Source organism: Blennius ocellaris (genome assembly GCF_963422515.1).
Source record: "Blennius ocellaris genome assembly, chromosome: 3".
In the NCBI taxonomy this organism is placed as follows: Eukaryota; Metazoa; Chordata; class Actinopteri; order Blenniiformes; family Blenniidae; genus Blennius; species Blennius ocellaris.
Genome location: NC_137652.1, coordinates 14,815,914 through 14,823,413, shown reverse-complemented (window position 1 = coordinate 14,823,413; position 7,500 = coordinate 14,815,914). Strand labels below are relative to the sequence as shown.

Genomic DNA, 7,500 nt, shown 5'->3' with positions numbered 1-7,500 from the left:
TTGCAGCCACATGCTGAAATGGTTTATTAAATCATTGTTTGCGACTTACAGCAACAGAATCTCCTTAATTTAGTTTGAAATCTATAAATTTTGCCTGCGATAGGATCATTCCTAAAAGAAACATTCTCACTAATTGGCAAGCACTGTTATCAAGATTAAAATCCAGTTTTGTAACTTAAGGATTAAATGTATAATGTTTCATGAGGCGTTCTTTCCAGTTCCCACAATACATTTTAGAATCTGTGTCTGGGAGGGTGTCTGCGAGGTTTGGTCCCAAAGAAAACCCACGACATATATAAGAAACAGTCGCAGCAAATTTTGTTCTCGTACTCCAAATTGAATTCTGTTCTCCAAATATTTTCAGAATGTAAATTAGCGTGAGTTACTTGCGAGGTTAGAGCTCTGTTTATAATTATCTGTATAAGGTGAAATTTATGCAAATTGGATAATGTCGGAGAAAAGCCACACAAACCTCAAGAAAATCCTGGCTGAACAAATTTTTGGTTACTTAGAAAGAATCACGAAGAGCCCCTGATCTAATCTTCGGTGTGCTTACATTGCAGGCTGTGACAGGCTGCCCAGGCAAACCCAGCGCACAAATGAGAAAAGCATATTTGAGTATAATATTACCCAGGTCTGCAGTCATGTCAGGAGCCCCGGTTTGCTATCAGTCCTTGTGTCTCTGGAGCTGCTTAAAGCTCGCTCGCTCTGTCTTTCCCCCTCAGTCTCATGCCACAAATGGCTTCCAGACTTTCACACATAGTAATGCTTCAGTGTGTAAACAGGCGTAATTACAAACGATGCGCAGACACACTTTTAACATCAATCTGTGCCGATGGGAGAAAGAGAGCAGAAAGAGAGGAAGTTTTGTTGTTTTTTTTGTGTTTTTTTTTCCTTTCTTGCATGGATTAGAATGGATGAAAAGGTTTCGAGCTGGATGGAAATTGAGCGACTGGCAGGAATGAAACTTTACGGAGAAAATTGGGAGAATGTTTGAATACAAAAATGACCGCACAAAAAGGAAAGAGGAAGAAAAAAAAAAAAGGCCCCTGCTTTTTTTTTGTTTTTCACGAGGGTTCCTAAGGAAATTACAGTTTATGTGAACTTCTCCACAATTATTTTATATCCTTGAGGCTTGTGAGGTTGCTAACCCATCACCTCCTATAATGGCAGGGTGTTATAGCCTCTCCAGGCCTGCTCTACACACCTTCCTGTGTTTAATGCATGTTTAATAGAAATAAAACATAGACGCGTCTCTTGCAGAAACATGTGTTTTCTTTTTTTAAGCAGGCATAAAGAGATGAAGTCACGGCTGTCCCACATAAAAAGGTCCAAAGTCCATATTTTTATCCGGATATTGCCAAATCCTGATAAACCTTTTGATTCATATCAATGTTAACACAACTCAGTGAACTTTAACCTAAATTATTTCAGATGATGTCAGACCCCACACACACACACACACACACACACACACACACACACACACACACACACACACACACACACACACACACACAGGGTAATTTGCCACCTACACACACAGTTTTGATAAAGTATATGGCCTGCCTTTGATGAAGGTTTGATTTAAAAAAATAATTGCATTAATTTCTAATGTTTCTAATAAATTGTCTGTATTTATATAAAATAGGTGCTGTATTTTCAATTATAACTAACTTTATAAATAAATGCTACTAGTGAGTGGTGATGATATGATTAATATTATTAACAACAACAACAATAATAATAATAACAATAATACTACTAATAATAATAATAATTATTATTATTAATATTATTATTGTTGCTATTGTTATTATTATATCAGTAAAGCAGATACAATCATGAACATGTTTTATCTTCATAAGATGGTTATTTTCAACAATTATTGCAAAGATGTAGATTTTCAAATTACATTTTAGTAAGAAAAACGTCATTTGAATTGATGAATAACTCCTCATAAAATATCACAATTTGGTTTTAGAAAATGCTACACAAGATTTTCAGTTTATATTTTGTGTGTTGTGATCCATTTTAAAATACACCCTAAACTTACCATATTAATATAAACACTACATATTTCACTCCATTTCCATACATTTCTAGGACTGAACATTTTGGATGGTGTTTGATTATTTCAATTCATTATTACATTTAATAGCCTCAATATTGACCTATAGAGCTTTTTTATTTTCATAGCTCCCTTCATAGCTCCTTTTGCTTTATTGATCCTCTTGAAATTGCAGTTGCTTGGAATCCTAATGAAACAGAGACCTGGACAAAAGAGAATAATAGAGCTTGATACTGTGAATGTAATGTCACATGCCTGAACACTTGCAGCCCGGTGAGAATACTGTGTTGATTCACAAGCTCGGCATCTCACCTTTCAGGCTGTGACTTCAAACAGGCCCGCATGAATGACCTGATCTTCCTTCCCACGTGTCCTGCGCATATAATTAGTCCTTTGGTATTTATTCGCTCAACAACAATAATGCGACTCATCTCAGGTTAATTGCTTATTATTAGTGCCGTGGATAACACTGTGGGAAACAGGCCAGGTTTAATCTTGTGAAAAATTCTACTGTATGCAAATAAAACATAAACAGGAGCTATTACTCCCTTTAATAAAAAAAAAAAAAAATGTGCATAAAGCCAACGTAGTGTGACCTGAAATATTCGCGCGTTCACGAGGCTGCGCAAATAAATACGCAACAACGAGTGAAGAGGACACACAAATCCGCAAATCCCGGTGAGCATATGCGTTTATTGAGGTCACGCTTTACATTGCTTGGGTTAATTAGCCGAACAAGTTACTACACAAACACATATCACGCTTTCGCTTCCATTTCATTTCATTTTTTTTTTTTTTTAAATCCTGTTGGATGAATTGTGACCCTCTGTGTTGAACGGAGGCCGCTGCGGACGCACGGATCCAAAGTCCCTCTCCAAACTTCTTGTTCGGATTTTCAACGTCGGAAACACTAATATTGGACTTGAGGGAGACTTTTCTTTTTTTGTGTTTATTTGTTTGTTGTTGCTTTTTTTTTTTTTTTTTTAATTACATGAGTACACTATCATTGATAATGAAAACAACTCAATAGGAACGTGACGGAGGTTGTGACCACCGTGCGTCACCGTGCGTAAACGCACACAAAGACAGAAGCAGTTTGCCAAAACCGGTGTCGACGGGGTTAACATTTCTGGGTGGAAACGGCGACAAAGGTACTTTTATTTTATTTTTTCCCCCTCCTCCTTAGGGCATTTGGTACTTCTTTTGTTATCTTTTTTTTAATCTTAAGAAATGTGAAGACGGGAGGTGCAGGCCTCTTTGAGCTGAAGGACAGGCCTCTCTGAGGTGGTGTTATCTCCTTTCTCCATCAACCAAACACTTTCACTCAATGCACTTTTCGGTGTTCCCATGTTTGTCATAAAATTATGTTAGGTGAACTTTTTTTTATTGGTTGTGATTATGGTTTGCATTTAAAGCCATTTTAAAGTCTCTTTAGGCCTCATTTTTGCATCATTATTCCTCCTTAAATGTATTTTTAGGGATTTTATTTCATTCTTCTTTTAAATGAAATACATAAAAGGTGAGATTACTCTAAGCGCCGTTTCTTATTTATGTCTTTGTTGTTTAATGCCACTTGTCTTGGATTTTGCAGTTGTATTTTTTATAGGTTACCTATATTGAGTTATGGGCAGTCACTTCAAGCTCAACCTTATTAATGGAAACCTGCTGTCCTTTTTTTTTTATTTTGTCATTTTTCTCTCTTACACTGTTGATTTGTATGGCCATATCAGGGCTGGAGCAGAAAGGGATGGGCTTGCCCGGCCTGGCGAACAAAGGTCATCATTTTCTGAAAGAGTGCATGGCACATAATGATAAGATGATTCGGAGCTGAAATAATTGCAGATACCTGCACAGTCCAGCGGCTGAGGCCTGAAAGCTCCCCGTTAATTCTGTCCTGCTGCAGGGAGCCACACAGATCTATCGCAGGGCCAATATTATAAAACAGACTTAATTATAAATTTGGGACACAAGCCTTTCTGTTGGGTTTTGTTGTCTTAAAAGGTGTAATATCAGATTTAACTGAGCCATTTTTTTTTTTTTAAAGGGGGATTTTTGTCATGTCCATTACATGCCGCATACAAATTTACCTATAGTCATGTAATAAGTATGTTCATAATTTTTTATCCTCGCTTTTAGCGTGTGGAGATTTAAGGAGTGTACTGTCTCTGCCTGGGAGACACACAAAAAAAGAAAAGAAAATGTTTTCACTCATGTTTGACTGGATAAAAGCAACGTTTTGATTTCACTGAAAATAACCATGGTTATTATTAGTTTGCTTGTCAGTAATGGCATGGTGGTATTACAGAAAGTGACAGCAGTACTTGGCACATATCACTCCTTTTCTTTGTCTGCAGTCCATTCATCAAAAAGTGTAGATCCCCTCAGTCTTCTCAAATAAGTGGCAAACACACCTCCGTCATTATTCCTCAAAAACAAAAACAAACACGCACATCCTCTTTAATTCCATCTCCTCATGTTCTCTTTGCCCATATTTATAATTTCTTTAAAAAAAAAAATTTTGTTTTTAATTTCCTGCACCATCTTCTCTCATTCCCACATTTTTCTCCGTGTTCAGTGTGGCTGTGCGAAGCAGGCGTATGTTAGCACGAACAATCGGCATCCGGCCCGGCTCAGCCTGGTCCAGATGGGGTCTGTGCCTCGCCTCGCCTCGCCTCCCCTCCCCTCCCCCCCCCCCCCCCCCCCCTTCTCTTTTCCCCCCACAGCAGTAGCAGCGATGAGCCAGTCAGCCAGCGAGGCAACCAACTAGCCAGCTAGCTACCCACCCGGATAGGCAACCAGTCATTCACCCAGCCAGTCATGTCGCCTCTCAGCCAACCCAACGGCCGGCGTTGCCAGCCAGTCAGTGGAGCAGCCAGTCAGCCAGGCTGCAGCTCCTCTGTCAGACACTGACAGAGGGAGCAGGCCAGGCTAAATCTGATAGTCCTGGGAGCCAACCAGAGGTCTCTGGCCTTCATAGGCTGTTCAGATTGACAGATAATTTCCATTTACAAAGCGGGAGAACTTTAAACTACAATGAAATGGCCACATGCCGCATGACAAGTTAATCTTTTTTTTTTATTAAAAATTTTTTTTTTTATATATATATACTAGTAATGACCATGTCTTTGGGCTCCACAAATGATGTCACACAAAAATGTCAAACAATGATATTTCAATGCGCATCTAATGAGATGAGTCGTTGATATACATTTCATATGGAGCCATCAAAGGCGCATTATATTTTTGAAAAATGGGCCCAATCATACTCAAAGGATTTGTCGTGCGAGCCTTTGTGTCATGATGCACCGGGCACAGCTTGTCCCTGGAGGTCACGTGGGTCAGCCAAGGAGGACATGATGAGGTGCTGTCCAGAGCGGTTCCACATGTCGGTGCCTCCTCACTGGACGATCAGCCTCAATAATGTGCCATTGTCTATTTCACAATACAACGCGATGAAAATAAGGGCAATTTGGTGGCTCGTGTTATTCTTTTCACCATTAAAACAGCCAGACTATTCCAATCCCAGAGCATTTGCCAAGCTTCGCTAATTACAGGAAGCTATATAGCCTGTTTTTAGACAGTTTTAATATCCTCCTCCTTCTGTAAAAAGTATGTGTCGGCTACTTACGTGACGCAGTCCACCACAGCATTTCCAGCTGAAGTGTCCACTGAATCCCGTCCCTCACCCAGAAATGCTCTCTAATTCGGTAACAGAAACTTTTAATGTGTTTCTGTGTCTGCGCTGCTGGGGCTATTAAAGTGGAGTAACAAAAAAAAGAAGGGAGAGAGGAGGAGAAGGGGCCAGTTTGGATGTAAGAGTGCATTTTGAAACAGGAGAGCATGTTTTTGGATGGTATTTTTTGTTTGGGGGGGGGGGGGGGGGGGGGGTGACTTTTTCTTCCCCCTCCTCTCTTTGTTTGTGTGGTAAATCCAGGAGCAGCTGCTGGTCTCAGGGTCTAGTGGGATTTTGGGTCTGTGTTTTCTCATGCCATCCCATGCCAAGGTGGTGTAACGCGAGCAGAGAGAGAGAGAGAGAGAGAGAGAGAGAGAGAGGCAGGGAGAGGGGTGTTTCTGGAGGGAGGGGACAAGGGGGAGAGCGGGAGGGGGTGGTTGCAGTTGGAGAGCAAGCTGGTTTGTTGGGATTGCTATGACCACGTTGGTGACGAAGGCGTTGAGGGGAGGTGGGGAGGTGGGGGGGGGGCGTAGCGGGGGCTTTAGAAGGCGGGCGCTGTCTGGATGCATGTAAAATTAATATCCTCTGGACTTTGCCTTTGCACTAGATTGGAACTTGTCTATTTGGCTAATGACGTGCCTTCTGCCTGCACCACACACAACCCCCTACCCACCCTACCCCCCCCCCCCCCCAACCCACCCACCAGCCACCAACCATCCGCACCCCCACCTCTCTGCTTCTCCCTCTGCCATCTCTGTCTTCCCTCCCTTTCAGCGCTGGGAGCGTGCGTATTGGCTGGGCTGTTTGAGAGTCGATGCCAAATAGGTGGGCCCTCTGCGTGTTGGCACAGACTCAGTCAATGGTTAGAGACGGAAAGTGGAGAGGAAGAGAGAGATAGAGAGAGACAGAGTTGGAGAGAAAGAGGGGGAAAAAAGAAGCTGCACTCGGGTTTGCCAGCGGTCGTGCACAGTCTTTCCAACATTGATTCGGTCCTCTTGTTTTTGTTTTTTTTGTTTTTTTTTCTCGTTGTTGTTGTTTTTTTTCCTTTTCTTCTCCTCCGTTCGCACCCCCCCCCCCTTGTCCAGCTCCTCTCTCTCCCTCTCCGTGAGTCTTATGCAGATCAGAATTTGAACCAATAGCAAATGCTTTGCCAACCTTTTTTTTTTTTTTCTTTCCTCATCGCGATATTTTTTTCTTCATATTTTTGCAAACAAACAAACAAAGAAGCTTGTTTTAGTTTTTGACAGCTTTATCCTTTTTCCTGCTGTAGCTGTTTTGTTTTGATTGTGCACATCCAACTCTCTGTTTAACCCTTTTAGACAGAGAGATAGCTAAACTTCTCTATACTCTCCTTCTGTTGTGCTCTTGAACAGCACCTGTCCTGCAGCTCCTGCTACAGTACCTCCTGTGTTCTTGTGCTGGTATTACACTGCGCCCCTTTTGGCCTGTCTCCTCTTTCTCAGCTTTTTTTTTCTCCCCCCCACTGCTTTTTATTGGACACTTTCTCAGCTTGTCTTTTTTTTTTTGTGCTTCTTTTTTCCCCTCAGTCTTTTGTTTTGTAATATACGCAGCTTTACTTCTGCATCTTTTGACTCAACAATCCAGTTACTGAACTTGGTCTGCATTTTAAGTTTCTTTGCTATCGACGGGGGGAATTTATGATGAGAGAGCAAAATGGTAACTACCATATGATTCTTGTGTTATTTACATTCTTTTTTTTTTTATGGTGACTGTTGTTTTTTTTTTTACTTGAGTG

The 7,500-nt window shown here is 41.1% G+C and overlaps 1 protein-coding gene across 1 annotated transcript in view; it reads left to right on the top strand.

Moving 5' to 3' along the window:
• nfixa (nuclear factor I/Xa) overlaps positions 1-7,500 on the top strand; it is a 113,371-nt gene that overhangs the window by 26,324 nt on the left and 79,547 nt on the right.